The sequence below is a fragment of the Drosophila santomea genome, chromosome 3L (assembly GCF_016746245.2).
Source record: "Drosophila santomea strain STO CAGO 1482 chromosome 3L, Prin_Dsan_1.1, whole genome shotgun sequence".
Classification (NCBI taxonomy): domain Eukaryota; kingdom Metazoa; phylum Arthropoda; class Insecta; order Diptera; family Drosophilidae; genus Drosophila; species Drosophila santomea.
Genome location: NC_053018.2, coordinates 24,431,094 through 24,449,579, shown reverse-complemented (window position 1 = coordinate 24,449,579; position 18,486 = coordinate 24,431,094).

The window sequence follows — 18,486 nt, the reverse complement described above, 5'->3', positions numbered from 1 at the left end:
CGGAGAGGCTTTCTACCGCCAACACCCCAGAGCCAAGAATCCATGCACGTCTCGATTCCATGAGTCCACTTATCGTTTTTACCAGAAGTCCGGTAAGGACGATTTGTAATAATAGTTATGCAATTTTTATGTTTTTAATATAACTTTTATTAAAAGAGAAATTTAATTAGATATCCAGCGTATTTGTAACTTCTGTTAAGACTGCTTAAGATTCAATTAAGACATGTTGAAGACTCTTTGACGACTGCCTTGTACTTGGTCTTGAAGAGTCCAAGCTAGCCAAATGCAATCCGTCTGCGCCGGCAGAGAGGCCGTCGGCAGAGACGTTGCTTTGCTCTTATGTACTTAACTTTGGCAGCGAGAGCGCCGCTGTCTAAGAGAGTCATGTGCACATAAAGATCGAGCAGTCGCGCATGCTAATTATGCCGACTCTGCACTTCTGGTCTGAATAGCATTCTTGTGTGGTCAGATTGCTGAGCACTCAAGATATGCCTGGGAACTGAAAAGTCTTACATAAACATTGTTGCAAAAGTGCTACAATGTGATTGTTCCCAATGTTCTGATTTGGTACAGTGCTTATTCGATATGTGTGCACATTACAGATTAACCGGGAAATTCGTCATACCCGTAAATTACCTTAAGCTTAAGCAGAATTACCGATCACGTAAGAACCTAGAACAACGAGAGAAGGAATTTGCATTGGCACGACACCAAAACTTTATGAAAACATAACTGAACACAGACGCTTTAAACAGAAAGTCGCGGACACGGAGATGGAGTACAACAAGACATCACTAAGGGTGATGGAGTAGAAATACTGGCATTACTTGATACCGGTGCTAGTCCGAGTTTTATTTAAAAAGTAGCAGATGCATTCTTAAAGAAAAAAAAACAGATCACAACCGATAACATCTATCTTTTCATAATAGCCCGGCTGGCGCAGTCAGCAGAGTGTCGTGGGTCGAAGCCACACGCTTATGGGCGCATAATTAGAACAAGGAAAATCTACTAAAAAACAACAAAAATAAATGAAAATGGAGTACGGTTTTCTTTTGCGAAGTCATTCCATGCGTAAACGCATCGATCACTTCGAGCCTGTTGAGTACACCCTTTTCGTGAGATCGTAAGTCTTTGATGATTCAAAACCAGAATCTTAAAGCAGGGGAAGGGGTACTATCACCGCGTTGACTCAGTTGGATTGCGACAAAGAAAATAAAAGTCGGCAATAAACGAGTCTCCGACACCAGTTCCAGTCACACTTCACCGAACGGGTATTGACTCCCCAAAATAGAGGAAAGCGAGAAATATGATTCCTAGGTGGGAACACTTGGCATAGAAGACCAAGAGATCAGAAAAGACCATGGCTCACAGAAAAAAGTTAGTCAGTACCCGGGTAAGCACCCGTAGTTCGTCGGTACCCGGGAAAACACAAGTAGTCAATACCCAGCGGTAATCATCAGTACATCAAATACCCGGGCAATTATCCTTCAGTCTATCGCCGGGAAGACTCAAGGATAACTCCAGTCACTAAGAAAAATGTCAAGGAGGAAGAACGCTATCATCCTTTAAAAGATATAACAGGACTAGGTTAGGGCAGCTTTTTGAAGGAAGACCATAGTCCCACGAAACTCTCAGAATGGGCGGCAAGGAGTCTTAAGCCTCCGACAACACAGCAAATGTGATAAACACCGTGGAGGTTGTCGACCACAGGCAGGAAAAAGAAGGAGTACAACACACCCAGGAATTCATCGCTGTTATACTGATCTTCCTGGCTCTATTAAAGATCCTGAAAATGTACGAGAGATCCGTACAGCGGGGGAGGGACCATCACCATACCATAGAGGGTGTAGTATTAAAACAAAATTCGAAATATTTTATCCATACGTCCCAGTCAGTTTTATCAACCGATATGTATGACCGGATGTATTCGTTAAAAGTTCTATGACTTCTTTCCACTGTTCCTACCGTCTGATGATGGTGTGCTGAAGAAGTTATATTTTCTACTTTCAGGTATTTGCATAAGTCTTTGATAATTGAATTTCTGTATTCAGTTCCCATGTCCGAAATGAACGTCTTCATTGGACCGAACTTTAGTACAAAAGATTCAAATATTGCTTTCGCTACTGTATTTGCGCTAGTTACCGCCTCAGCATTTACCCTCGGCGGTCCCCCGCCGAAACCCTCTCGACAGCCGGAGGTTTAGTCGACACCGTAATATCGGCCACCGAAACGCTGATCCATCCAAGCTACAGAACCGCATCCGCTCCCATTTCCATTTACTGTCGCATCAGCAAATTCCAATTGTATCAAACATAGCTGTAAAGAAGTATGAAGTAAAGAAATAAATTCATTCTGAAGTTAAACCTAAAAGAACCAAGACGTATTCTAATTTGAACTCCACGAACTCTTAAACGGACCTACATCTTAACTGGCGCAGTCGGTAGACCCTTGGACTAAGGACGAATTCGACAGAAGGAAGGATTCGTGACGACAAGGATGGAGAAAATCGTTATAGTTACATTAGCATTGTAAGAAGAACAAAACAGTGAGTAGAGTGTTTGTGAGTGAAATGGAGGTGTAAAATAAATAATAAATCGCAATGAAGAAAGTAATGCAATGGAAAGAAATATGGAAAATATAAAATAATAAATAAACACGAAATAAAAGGAAAGAATATAAGAAATAAATCGGCAATAAAATGCACGAGAAGAAGTTCGGTTCGATCGGTCGAATGTTCGGTGGCGGATGTTGGCAGGCGGTTCGTGTCGAACGGCTCGAGCGGACGAACGACCGTCGCACAAAAACAGTGGTTGGCAGGCGGTTCGATACAACGAGAAGTTCGTTGGGCGAACGGCCGTCGGTCGACGCCAGGTCGGACGGTTCGGACGGTTGGAGCTCGAGGTTCAGTGCAACAAAGTTCGATAGTATGAGAGAACGGTCGTAGGTAACGGTTCGATGGAAACGAGCGTTGCATACAGGCACAGGGCGTAGTGAAAGGCACCGTGGGGCCTGAAGTGTGGGAATTTAATAAATTGGATAGCCATTCACATGTATTGGGCGGCGCACTGTAACGCACAGGGCGGCCGCTTAGCATGGGAGTGGATATTGAGAAAATTACAAATTTAAATAGAGGAAAATAAAACGGAATAATAAATCTGAAATAATATCGGAAAAATTTTTAAATAAATTACTGCATATGGAAAAGTAAAAGAAATAATAAAGGATTTAGTAATCCGGCCATGCACATGTATTAGGCGGCGCACTGTAACGCACGGAGCGGCTGCCTAGCGTAGGTATGGCTGGAGGGTTTTACAATGACTGTCCGCATTTGGTTCCGAGGCTGTATCGCACAGCCGACGAACTAGCTTCAGCATGTAAGGTGAAATAAGCAAACGGGGATGCCTTAGCAGTGACTGTCCGCAATTGGTTGTGAAGCTGTATGGTACAGCTGAACAGCTAGCTTCAGCACGCAGGGTATTTTAAAGAATAAGATAAAAAAAAAAAAAAAAAAAAAAAACATTACATTGCGACATTATTTTGGAAACCCCATTTTGTTAAATAATATTAAATATTGAAAGGTTATTCATGAAAATTAATTACGGAAACTCCATTTCACCCGCGGACACTTAAGGATTCACTTTATAAGACACACATATTCCATACACACGGAGATCGGCAAATACACATCTTAACATTTTATTAAGTAATAGTAGTACTAATTATTTGTAAGACATAAGACTAGACTAAGCAAAACATAACACACAGACACACTCTGAAAGAGTAGGCAAGTAGGAAGTTAATCAAGGTAGCAGAAAATGGCAACTACAGGTGTATTGGAAGCGATCAAGGTGATCGAGTTGGTAGAGATTATTCCCAAGTATGATGGGGAAGGAAGTAAGCTAGACGGATTTATAGCTGCGGTAGAACAGATATTAGGTTTGATTAAAGGGGAGGAAAGGTCGAATGTAGGAGTTATAGCACTCAGAGCAGTTAGGAGCAAGATAATAGGAGCAGCAGATAGGGTCTTAGATCTAGATGAAACAGAGTTAAATTGGGACCAGATTAAGAAGACATTAGTGTCCCATTTTAAAGACAAGAGGTCGGAGCAGGACCTAATAATGGAATTAACCCATATTAAAGAAAAGAAGTTGGAATTAGAGGCTTTGTATACCAAGGTCATGACATTGAAAAAGGCGTTGGTGAGCCTTCTTAAGGCTAACGAGCAGAGTATGATACTGAAAGGAGAGAAGATTAAATGGTATGAGGAAATGGCGAATGGTAGTTGATTATAGGAAATTGAATGAAAAGGTGATAAAAGATAGGTATCCACTACCAATAATAAGTGATGTGTTGGACAATTTAGGACGAGCTAAATACTTCTCGACGTTGGATTTAGCAAGTGGATACCACCAGATCGAAGTTCAGGAATCAGACATTCCTAAGACGGCTTTTTCAGCAGAGGGAGGTCACTTCGAGTATGTGCGAATGCCGTTTGGCTTAAACAACGCTCCTGCGACCTTCCAGAGGTTAATGAACAACATCTTTGGGGAGTTATTGGGCAAATGTTGCCTCATATACATGGACGACATCATGGTGTTTTCAGCATCGTTGCAGGAACACATTACTGACTTAGAGAAGGTATTTAAAAAGCTCACGGGAGCCAATTTTAAATTACAATTAGACAAGACGGAGTTCCTAAGGACAGAGGTAGAATATTTAGGACACGTAGTAACCCCGCAGGGCATAAAACCGAACCCGGGAAAGATCGAAGCGATAAAAAAGTTCACTATCCCGAGAACTAGGAAGCAAATTAAGTCCTTCCTGGGGTTGTTAGGTTACTACAGGAAATTTATTAAGGATTTCGCAGCGATAACAAAACCGCTGACGAAACAGCTAAAAGGAAAAAAGACGGTGCAAATAGATGAAGAGTATATTGAAGCATTTGAAGTGTGTAAAACACTCCTTTGCAATGACCCGATTTTACAATTTCCCGATTTTGAAAAACCATTCATCTTGACCACGGATGCCAGCAATTATGCTATTGGATCGGTGTTATCGCAGGGAAACCTGGGGGCAGACAGACCAATAGCATACGCAAGTAGGACCCTATCAACATCAGAAACAAATTATGCTACCATAGAAAAGGAAATGCTTGCCATAATTTGGTCAATAAAACATTTCAGGCATTATTTGTTTGGTACCAAGTTCAAGATAGTGACGGATCATAGACCATTAACCTGGTTAATGAGTATTAAAGAACCCGACTCTAAACTGGGGAGGTGGAGACTTCAGATGTTGGAATACGACTACGAAATAGTGTACAAGAAAGGGTCCTTGAATGTAGTGGCAGACGCATTAAGTAGAGTTCAGCCAGAGCTTAACGTGCTAGAAAACGCCTCAGAAAATGCAACTAACGGAGAAACAATACACTCTGCAGAAGAAGATTTACAGTTAGGTTTTCCGATTTCGGAAAAGCCACTAAATGAATACAACATCCAAGTGGTGATAGAAAAGGGAGAAACGTCCAAGGTAACTAAACAAGTTCCATTTAGGAACAAGAGTAGGATAAATTGGACGGAGAAGACCTTTGATGATGAGACAATCGGCCGAAAACTCAAGGAAATTTTAAAGCCAAAGAGAACGGTAGCATTGCTAATACCGGAGGAATTGGTTTTAACCATTCAGGAGGTATACTGCAGGTATTTTGCCTACAGTAGATTGTATAGGGCGATAAGGTGCACAATATTGTTGCCAGATATAATCGAGAGAGGCCAGCAAGAAGAAGTGGTCAAGGATTATCACCTGAAGAGTAACCACAGGGGGATAGAGGAGACACTAGCGCACCTGAAGAGGAAGGTGTTTTTTCCTCACATGAAACAGGTGATAGCACAAACAATCAACAACTGTGACAGCTGTCAAACTCAAAAATACGACAGGAGACCCTATAAAATCAAGTATAGTGTGACCGAAACTCCAGACAGACCCTTGGAGATAGTGCATATCGATTTGTATTTCGTGAGCAAGAAAAACGTTTTCACAATCATTGATAAATTTTCGAGATATGCATGGGGAATAACTATCCCAGCCAAGGAGAGTATCAACATTGTTAAAGCAATGAAGAACTTTATGGCCCTATTCGGAATACCCAAAAAGGTAATTTGCGATCAGGGAGTTGAGTTCTCGTCGAACCTCTTTAAGGATTTTTGTAGGCAGTACGAACTCGAACTGCATACAACGTCCTTTCAGCAGTCGTCGAGTAACTCCACAGTCGAAAGACTGCACTCCACGATTACGGAAATATACCGTTTAATATTGGAAAATAAGAAGGAAAAGAGATTGGAGCTTAAACATGAAGAGACTCTGAGTGAAGCGTTTATAACGTACAATAACGCCATTCACTCAGCAACAAAGCTGACTCCTCAGGAACTATTTACGGGCAGAACGCATGAATTCCTGAATAACGTGTCATTCAATAATGAACACGATTATTTACAGAAAATCAATGCGTTCCAGGCCGAATTATACCCAAAGATTAAGCAACGGGTACACGATCAAAAGGTGAGAAGAATCGAAGCAGCGAACACAGATAGGCAGGAACCAGAACCAATTCAAGTGGGGAATACAATATTTAGGAAGGAGAACAGAAGAGATAAACTCACTTCCAGGTTCTCAAAACACAAGGTGGTGGAGGACAATGTTCTAACCATAGCGACAGCGAAACCACAGAAAATACACAAAGAAAAGATCCGACGAATTAATAAACCAAACGAATGATATTAATTCCAGGTGGTCAATCGCCGTGGCCGAGGAGAGCGGACTCGAGGTAATTCCCTTGAGGGGGAATGAACCATTGGCCCAAATACAACTAGGAGTGGCAAGGGTAGTCCAGACGCACAAGACTTTTGTCCACATTGTAAGGTTGCAAGAATATAAAGATATAGTAGAGGGGATGGAAAGTACATTGCGGGAAGCTGCAAGAGAAGCTGAAACCAGAGATCTGGTCAAATCACTGCAGAACAAGCTGCAAATGATAAAGACCAGATTGGAAAATATATGTCCCAAGCACAGAAGGGCTAGAGGATTGATAAATGGTCTGGGCTCAGTGGTTAAAGCTATAACAGGGAATTTAGATGCGGATGACGCAGTAAAGATGGAAGAAGAGATAAGGAAGATGCGAGAGGAAGAGGAGAATTTGAAGGAAAGCATAAGGACGCAGGAAGAAACAGGCAGTAAGGTTAATATAATGTTCAAGAATCTAACGAAGTACATTAACGAAGAACAGAGTAGGGTAAGCACATTCATAAACAATTATAAGAATAGCATAAGCAAAACATTTTTAGAGGAGGACAAGAGGATTTACAGATTGGAATTCATCGATAGAATTTCACTTACAATAGACATGTTGGGATTGAACTTAAACGACGTTGCCGAGAGCCTCTTGTTGGCAAAGATAGGGGTAATCTCCAGGTTTTTATTCAATAGACAGGAAACGGACAAGTGTGTTCACGAGTTAGAAAACCAGGGGATACAATTGGTGTCGGAAGAGCACATGTACGAGTTTTTAGAATTGAGAGCCATAATGAACAACACAGACATAATATTCTCTATCAGGTTGCCGATATTCAAAAACGAAACATTTTCATTGCGTAGACTTATCCCACTTCCCATGAATAACACAGAATTTGTCATAACACCAAATTATGTGGCGATTCATGGAGATGAAATACTTTATTACAAACAAAAATGTCAGTTTATAAGAAACATATACATGTGTAAGAATGATAAAATTGTAAATCAGGTTAATGAGAAATGTATTAGAAGACTGGTTAGTGGAAAGGAGGCGGAATGCGAAACGAAGGATGCAGGATTCACCACAACAATATTCGAACCGGAGGCCGGATATATCGCTATATTCAACGGGGAAAACGTCAAGCTACAGACGAGTTGCGGACTGGAGAGGACGCTGAACGGATCGGCGTTAATTAAATTCACCCATTGCAAGGCGATGGTGAACAACGTGCAGTACGAAGCGGTGGAGAGGCTTGGCGCAGCAGAGTTGAAGTTGGACATACCTCAAATAATGACAATTAAGAGAAACAGAACAACCCAAGAATTGGGGATACATGAGTTAAGGATGGAGGATCTTGAAACAAAAATACAGATCAACAAAATACAATGGGGAACCACGATCCATAAAACAACGACCTACACGATGCTTGGCGTACTATTAATAATAGTAGTGGTCGTGGCCTATTTCCCGAAGAAGACGACCATTTTTACACCAGAGATTACGCCACATGCCACCTTCACTCCCACCATCGCTTCACCCGTTCCAGCAACTATATCCCCGCTATGGTCGGTAGTTCAGTCTGGGGGGGGAGGAGTTACCGCCTCAGCATTTACCCTCGGCGGTCCCCCGCCGAAACCCTCTCGACAGCCGGAGGTTTAGTCGACACCGTAATATCGGCCACCGAAACGCTGATCCATCCAAGCTACAGAACCGCATCCGCTCCCATTTCCATTTACTGTCGCATCAGCAAATTCCAATTGTATCAAACATAGCTGTAAAGAAGTATGAAGTAAAGAAATAAATTCATTCTGAAGTTAAACCTAAAAGAACCAAGACGTATTCTAATTTGAACTCCACGAACTCTTAAACGGACCTACATCTTAACTCGCTTTTATTTGCGATTGGAATGGTTACCAAATATTTTGTCAGGTCGCATATAAGTGTAACAGCATATTCATTACCGTTTTCTGACTTTGGTAGTGGACCTATCGTATCCACTATGACTCTGTCAAATGCGCTTATTGGTGTCTCTGTAATTGATAAAGGAGTTTTTGTGTGTTTCATAATTTTAGCTTTTTGGCATTTTGGACATTTCCGTATGTACTCTGTTATTTCCCGAGTCATACCTTTCCAAAAGTAATGGCTTTTAATCCTGGCCAGGGTTTTTGTAATGCCTGCGCGTCCTCCGGGTTGAGTAGCGCTACTCTTAATAGTTTTAATGTTTCATTGCCCATTTTCTTAAATGTATCTATTGAAATGTTATCAAAGATATTTTCCCACGGTGCCATTTTAAGTTGATTGATATTATGCATACCGGCCTGCTTTTCAAGCCTGTGGAAAAATTGACCTAAGTCGAGAGTTCCATTAATATACAAATCTTCAACGTTGTATCTTGCAGTAATTTTTTTTCCATGTTTAAAAAAACATATCATATTATTTACATGCAATGTCACTACTTTGCGTACTTCGTCATTATTAATGACTCCGTATACTTTGGGCTTAGAAACATCTTGAGTAGTTTGCTTAGGCAATTCTACTTTATCATTTTTATTTCCTTTTCCTGCGCAGAATTCCTGTCTACTTTGATTTCTTGTAGTGACTTTAAGTACTTGTTTGGATATATTTTTTAGTTGGTCGATGGTTATTCTGGATAACGCATCTGCTACATAATTGTCTTTTCCCCACAGTAAATTCATATTCTTCTAAATCAAGCCTCATTCTGGTCAGTTTTGAACTTGGATTAACCATCGAGAACAAGTATGTTAACGGTCTGTGATCTGTTTTGACGGTGAAGTGTCTACCATATATATATGGTTTGAAATGATTTATTTATTTGGCGATAGTCTATCACTAAACGCCATTTTTTTTCTATTGAATCCGGTAAGGATTTCTTTGGAACTAGCAATAATGGGCTATTATATTCAGATACAGCTGGTTCTACTATCTTGTCTTCTATTAATTTAGTTACCTGTCTCGATATTTCGGCTTGTTGTGAATGGGGTGTTCTATAGTTCTTAATATAGCTTGGTTCATCATCTCTCAATCTTATCTTTTGTTTGTAAAAATTATTTGTAGTGATTGGCTCTGTCTCCAATCCAAAAATATCAGTATATTGTGAACACAGTTCAGTCAACATTTTCTTATGTGCAGATGGAAAGTTTTTCTTTAATCTGCTTGAAATTGATTCGGCTCTTATGGAGTCGTTTAGGTCTGCTATTTTGTAATTAGTTAATGGTTCAAAATTGATTTTGCTTACGTTTAAAATTTTATTGCTGTTAGTTGTGTTTAGTATTCGGATGTACGTGTTTTTTGAATCTGATATCGAATTTCCGACAAATACACCATCTTCTATTTCCTGATTGGGTATTATAATTTGGTTATCCACCGAACTTACGGTAATTTGCCTGATAACCTCACAACGAGATGGTATGGTTATCTCAGTGTTATCGATATTATGAAAAATTGGTATTTGTATCGCTTGTTTAAAATTGTTTGGCAATTGAATGTTTTTATGAAGTCGATTCCAATTATTCCGTCACCAGGGATCGGAAAATTGTCGTCCACAATATGAAAATTGTGCGGTACTATATAGTTACCGGTTCTCATCTCGAGAAGTGTTAAACCTATTGAATTTATTGAACCCTTTCCAATTCCTGTAATTTGTGTTATATTATTATGATCAAGATTCAAAAGTTCATCTGAGTTTTCTTTAATGACTGATATATCGGCGCCTGTGTCTACTAGAAATGTAAGTATCTTATTTGTGTGTTCATTTTGTACTTTAATGAAAATATTTAGATTAAGATTGATGGTATGAATCTTTTGTTTTACTGTTCCTGATGCCCTAAGGGAGCCTGCTGGTTTTCCGACGTGCCTTGTGCATGTCTGACATTACCATTTTGGCTATAACTTGAGAAATTGCGGTTTTGGTTGTTATAGTTACCACCGCCTCTTTTCTGGTAGTTATTTCCTCTATATCCTCCTCGTGCTGCAATGGATGTATTTACTTATTGCTTCGTCCATTGTCTTAAATGTTCCTGCCTCTAGGATTGTTTTCAGTTTTCCATGATCGCAATTCTTTGTCATTGTATTGATTGCTTCCATTGTGCTAAATTTGATAGCATGTTCTGGTTGCAATCCTTCATCTATATATGAAGATTCAAGAGACTTGCGTAGGTTTTCAATTTCATTTGTAAATTGTGTGGCTGTTTTACCTTTTTGGTAAACATTTGCCATTTTTGCTCTTACTACGTCCGTTGTTTCTCCTACGACCACTTCTTCTAATTTCCTGATTATGGCATCAATTGTAACTTCATTTTGTACTCTATAGAGTGTTGTTCCGATTATTTTCGATTTGATCACTTCAATGGCAATAGCTTCATGTGGTCCCTTAGTCAGGTTAACCAACTTGATTGCCGTGATAAATCTACGCAAATTGATCTTTTTACCGTCAAATTCCGGAATCGCCGTTGAAATGTCTTTTATGTATGCCCTCTGGGCAGTTGTTTCGTCCACCATGATGACAGATTTTGTTTCTGTTTCTTCTATGTCTGACTCAGCCAATTCTTCCTCCGTCAATTCAGCTAGTGTTAATATGGCTGAAATTTTTAAGTTGTTCAAATCTTCGTCTTCTATTTCTGTTTCTGTTTGTTCGTCCGATTCTATTTTTATTGGCGAATTTAAAATGGTTGGTATTGATATATCCAAACCAAGTTTCAATTTTACAGATAACAAGTTCGATCTAAGTTTTATGAGAACTTTCGATACCTGAGACCAATGATCTGGACTTAGTCTTTCCTTGTTATCATACACTAGTATTCGTGCTTCGTTGAAGGAATTTACCAGAATATTTGCATGTTTCTTTATTGTCGGTCCTAAAATAGGTCTATTTTGTGACAAACATTTATGAGATTTTTCAAATTCGTTTCTTATTCTTGTTATGTTTTTACATAACTCGTTCCATTCCATACTATTTTATATATTCCTAATTGTTAGTATATATTTATATACTCATTCTTTCTTTTTTTTTTTTTTTTTTTTTTGATTATATATATTTTTTTAGATTATTCGCCCTACTCATATATCTTCTTTTTTATATTTTTTTTTGTTTTTCGTACAACGTTAGAAGGAACTGGGCCACACTAATAATTGTCAAAATTAGGAGTAAAACCCACAGTGCTTGAATATCTTCTGTGTGATCTACTATTTTGACGTTGTTCACGACATTAGCCGTGTTGTCTTTGGTCTGACTATCGTCAGATCCGAACCAACCCATAGTTGTTAATTGAACGATTTTTTTTTTTTTTTAATTTTGATTAAAAATTGTATATTTCTATTATTTCTTCCTACACGTATGCCTGTCCAAGAAAAAGTTAGTTAGAGGGCATGTGTACGGTTTACAATGTTTTGCTCTAAATAATTCAATACCGTACACATGTTTTTAGTAAAAGCCTAACAGAGATTAGTATTTTTCAAGCAGCGTTTTCACGCATCGGCTTGAGGTATTTATTCTTAATATTAAGGCAGATTGGGGCATTGGTATTAAATACAGCCTCAACTGCGTTATTGCGCACCACTGCACAATTTGGCTTCAATCGCTTCCATATTTTTGGTTTGGGCTATTATTTCATCCTCTGTAGTTGCCGTCTTTATAAGGTCCTTTATTAACCTCCGTTGTTGAAGCAGCTTGATCCTTTTGCCGCTTCTCTTCTTCTTTATTTTTGGTTTTGGCTGTCTTCTTGCTCTATACTCAGCTATTGTGAGTGGGCGTGGTCCATCGTTTGGACACACCTCTAGTGCATCTTGTAGAGTAGGTGCGTCCCTTTGCTCGATAGGAGCAGAGTCCTCCAGTTTGCGGCTGCTGTTGTCGTCCGGGTTTGATCAATTATGGTATTATATTTCTTCTGGTCTGGTCATCGCACAGGTTTGTGTTTGTATTTTTATTTCCAAACACTTCAACATTCAAAATATTTGCCGTGTATTTAACACTTTGATAGCATTTAATGTCACAATTTTTTTTTCAATGGTCACTGTTCGCATTTTAACTTTTATATATTTCTTTTTATTGTTGTTTTACTGGCTTAAGTGACCATGTCACGGTCGCCATGGAATAATAGTTATGCATTTTTTATGTTTTTAATATAACTTTTATTAAAAGAGAAATTTAATTAGATATCCAGCGTATGTGTAACTTCTTTTAAGACTGCTTAAGATTCAATTAAGGCATGTTGAAGACTCTTTGACGACTGCCTTGTACTTGGTCTTGAAGAGTCCAAGCCAGCCAAATGCAATCCGTCTGCGCCGGCAGAGAGGCCGTCGGCAGAGACGTTGCTTTGCTCTTATGTACTTAACTTTGGCAGCGAGAGCGCCGCTGTCTAAGAGAGTCATGTGCACATAAAGATCGAGCAGTCGCGCATGCTAATTATGCCGACTTTGCACTCCTGGTCTGAATAGCATTCTTGTGTGGTCAGATTGCTGAGCACTCAAGATATGCCTGGGAACTGAAAAGTCTTGCATAAACATTGTTGCAAAAGTGCTACAATGTGATTGTTCCCAATGTTCTGATTTGGTACAGTGCTTATTCGATATGTGTGCACATTACAGATTAACCGGGAAATTCGTCATACCCGTAAATTACCTTAAGCTTAAGCAGAATTACCGATCACGTAAGAACCTAGAACAACGAGAGCAGGAATTTGCATTGGCACGACACCAAAACTTTATGAAAACATAACTGAACACAGACGCTTTAAACAGAAAGTCGCGGACACGGAGATGGAGTACAACAAGACATCACTAAGGGTGATGGAGTAGAAATACTGGCATTACTTGATACCGGTGCTAGTCCGAGTTTTATTTGAAAAGTAGCAGATGCATTCTTAAAGAAAAAAAAAACAGATCACAACCGATAACATCTATCTTTTCATAATAGCCCGGCTGGCGCAGTCAGCAGAGTGTCGTGGGTCGAAGCCACACGCTTATGGGCGCATAATTAGAACAAGGAAAGAAAATCTACTAAAAAACAACAAAAATAAATGAAAATGGAGTACGGTTTTCTTTTGCGAAATCATTCCATGCGTAAACGCATCGATCACTTCGAGCCTGTTGAGTACACCCTTTTCGTGAGATCGTAAGTCTTTGATGATTCAAAACCAGAATCTTAAAGCAGGGGAAGGGGTACTATCACCGCGTTGACTCAGTTGGATTGCGACAAAGAAAATAAAAGTCGGCAATAAACGAGTCTCCGACACCAGTTCCAGTCACACTTCACCGAACGGGTATTGACTCCCCAAAATAGAGGAAAGCGAGAAATATGATTCCTAGGTGGGAACACTTGGCATAGAAGACCAAGAGATCAGAAAAGACCATGGCTCACAGAAAAAAGTTAGTCAGTACCCGGGTAAGCACCCGTAGTTCGTCGGTACCCGGGAAAACACAAGTAGTCAATACCCAGCGGTAATCATCAGTACATCAAATACCCGGGCAATTATCCTTCAGTCTATCGCCGGGAAGACTCAAGGATAACTCCAGTCACTAAGAAAAATGTCAAGGAGGAAGAACGCTATCATCCTTTAAAAGATATAACAGGACTAGGTTAGGGCAGCTTTTTGAAGGAAGACCATAGTCCCACGAAACTCTCAGAATGGGCGGCAAGGAGTCTTAAGCCTCCGACAACACAGCAAATGTGATAAACACCGTGGAGGTTGTCGACCACAGGCAGGAAAAAGAAGGAGTACAACACACCCAGGAATTCATCGCTGTTATACTGATCTTCCTGGCTCTATTAAAGATCCTGAAAATGTACGAGAGATCCGTACAGCGGGGGAGGGACCATCACCATACCATAGAGGGTGTAGTATTAAAACAAAATTCGAAATATTTTATCCATACGTCCCAGTCAGTTTTATCAACCGATATGTATGACCGGATGTATTCGTTAAAAGTTCTATGACTTCTTTCCACTGTTCCTACCGTCTGATGATGGTGTGCTGAAGAAGTTATATTTTCTACTTTCAGGTATTTGCATAAGTCTTTGATAATTGAATTTCTGTATTCAGTTCCCATGTCCGAAATGAACGTCTTCATTGGACCGAACTTTAGTACAAAAGATTCAAATATTGCTTTCGCTACTGTATTTGCGCTTTTATTTGCGATTGGAATGGTTACCAAATATTTTGTCAGGTCGCATATAAGTGTAACAGCATATTCATTACCGTTTTCTGACTTTGGTAGTGGACCTATCGTATCCACTATGACTCTGTCAAATGCGCTTATTGGTGTCTCTGTAATTGATAAAGGAGTTTTTGTGTGTTTCATAATTTTAGCTTTTTGGCATTTTGGACATTTCCGTATGTACTCTGTTATTTCCCGAGTCATACCTTTCCAAAAGTAATGGCTTTTAATCCTGGCCAGGGTTTTTGTAATGCCTGCGCGTCCTCCGGGTTGAGTAGCGCTACTCTTAATAGTTTTAATGTTTCATTGCCCATTTTCTTAAATGTATCTATTGAAATGTTATCAAAGATATTTTCCCACGGTGCCATTTTAAGTTGATTGATATTATGCATACCGGCCTGCTTTTCAAGCCTGTGGAAAAATTTACCTAAGTCGAGAGTTCCATTAATATACAAATCTTCAACGTTGTATCTTGCAGTAATTTTTTTTCCATGTTTAAAAAAACATATCATATTATTTACATGCAATGTCACTACTTTGCGTACGTCGTCATTATTAATGACTCCGTATACTTTGGGCTTAGAAGCATCTTGAGTAGTTTGCTTAGGCAATTCTACTTTATCATTTTTATTTCCTTTTCCTGCGCAGAATTCCTGTCTACTTTGATTTCTTGTAGTGACTTTAAGTACTTGTTTGGATATATTTTTTAGTTGGTCGATGGTTATTCTGGATAACGCATCTGCTACATAATTGTCTTTTCCCCACAGTAAATTCATATTCTTCTAAATCAAGCCTCATTCTGGTCAGTTTTGAACTTGGATTAACCATCGAGAACAAGTATGTTAACGGTCTGTGATCTGTTTTGACGGTGAAGTGTCTACCATATATATATGGTTTGAAATGATTTATTTATTTGGCGATAGTCTATCACTAAACGCCATTTTTTTTCTTTTGAATCCGGTAAGGATTTCTTTGGAACTAGCAATAATGGGCTATTATATTCAGATACAGCTGGTTCTACTATCTTGTCTTCTATTAATTTAGTTACCTGTCTCGATATTTCGGCTTGTTGTGAATGGGGTGTTCTATAGTTCTTAATATAGCTCGGTTCATCATCTCTCAATCTTATCTTTTGTTTGTAAAAATTATTTGTAGTGATTGGCTCTGTCTCCAATCCAAAAATATCAGTATATTGTGAACACAGTTCAGTCAACATTTTCTTATGTGCAGATGGAAAGTTTTTCTTTAATCTGCTTGAAATTGATTCGGCTCTTATGGAGTCGTTTAGGTCTGCTATTTTGTAATTAGTTAATGGTTCAAAATTGATTTTGCTTACGTTTAAAATTTTATTGCTGTTAGTTGTGTTTAGTATTCGGATGTACGTGTTTTTTGAATCTGATATCGAATTTCCGACAAATACACCATCTTCTATTTCCTGATTGGGTATTATAATTTGGTTATCCACCGAACTTACGGTAATTTGCCTGATAACCTCACAACGAGATGGTATGGTTATCTCAGTGTTATCGATATTATGAAAAATTGGTATTTGTATCGCTTGTTTAATATTGTTTGGCAATTGAATGTTTTTATGAAGTCGATTCCAATTATTCCGTCACCAGGGATCGGAAAATTGTCGTCCACAATATGAAAATTGTGCGGTACTATATAGTTACCGGTTCTCATCTCGAGAAGTGTTAAACCTATTGATGAACCCTTTCCAATTCCTGTAATTTGTGTTATATTATTATGATCAAGATTCAAAAGTTCATCTGAGTTTTCTTTAATGACTGATATATCGGCGCCTGTGTCTACTAGAAATGTAAGTATCTTATTTGTGTGTTCATTTTGTACTTTAATGAAAATATTTAGATTAAGATTGATGGTATGAATCTTTTGTTTTACTGTTCTTGATGCCCTAAGGGAGCCTGCTGGTTTTCCGACGTGCCTTGTGCATGTCTGACATTACCATTTTGGCTATAACTTGAGAAATTGCGGTTTTGGTTGTTATAGTTACCACCGCCTCTGTTCTGGTAGTTATTTCCTCTATATCCTCCTCGTCCTCTGCCATTGCTATTGTTATAATTATTATAGTTGTTGTATTGGCCGGTGTTCTGGTTATAATTATTTCTATTATTACCACCTCGACCATTTCCTCGTCCTCGGTAGTTACCTCTGTTGTAACTTCCTTGTCCTCTCTTGTAAAACAAAACGGAACTTGCACTTCCTGTCATCTCAGTGCTGCAATGGATGTATTTACTTATTGCTTCGTCCATTGTCTTAAATGTTCCTGCCTCTAGGATTGTTTTCAGTTTTCCATGATCGCAATTCTTTGTCATTGTATTGATTGCTTCCATTGTGCTAAATTTGATAGCATGTTCTGGTTGCAATCCTTCATCTATATATGAAGATTCAAGAGACTTGCGTAGGTTTTCAATTTCATTTGTAAATTGTGTGGCTGTTTTACCTTTTTGGTAAACATTTGCCATTTTTGCTCTTACTACGTCCGTTGTTTCTCCTACGACCACTTCTTCTAATTTCCTGATTATGGCATCAATTGTAACTGTTCCGATTATTTTCGATTTAATCACTTCAATGGCAATAGCTTCATGTGGTCCCTTAGTCAGGTTAACCAACTTGATTGCCGTGATAAATCTACGCAAATTGATCTTTTTACCGTCAAATTCCGGAATCGCCGTTGAAATGTCTTTTATGTATGCCCTCTGGGCAGTTGTTTCGTCCACCATGATGACAGATTTTGTTTCTGTTTCTTCTATGTCTGACTCAGCCAATTCTTCCTCCGTCAATTCAGCTAGTGTTAATATAGCTGGAATTGTTAAGTTGTTCAAATCTTCGTCTTCTATTTCTGTTTCTGTTTGTTCGTCCGATTCTATTTTTATTGGCGAATTTAAAATGGTTGGTATTGATATATCCAAACCAAGTTTCAATTTTACAGATAACAAGTTCGATCTAAGTTTTATGAGAACTTTCGATACCTGAGACCAATGATCTGGACTTAGTCTTTCCTTGTTATCATACACTAGTATTCGTGCTTCGTTGAAGGAATTTACCAGAATATTTGCATGTTTCTTTATTGTCGGTCCTAAAATAGGTCTATTTTGTGACAAACATTTATGAGATTTTTCAAATTCGTTTCTTATTCTTGTTATGTTTTTACATAACTCGTTCCATTCCATACTATTTTATATATTCCTAATTGTTAGTATATATTTATATACTTTTTTTTTTTTTGTATAGCTAAATTTTTTTTTTCTAAACCCTGTCTAGATTATTCGCCCTACTCATATATCTTCTTTTTAATATTTTGTTATGTTTTACGTACAACGTCAGAAGGAACTGGGCCACACTAATAATTGTCAAAATTAGGAGTAAAACCCACAGTGCTTGAATATCTTCTGTGTGATCTACTATTTTGACGTTGTTCACGACATTAGCCGTGTTGTCTTTGGTCTGACTATCGTCAGATCCGAACCAACCCATAGTTGTTAATTGAACGATTTTTT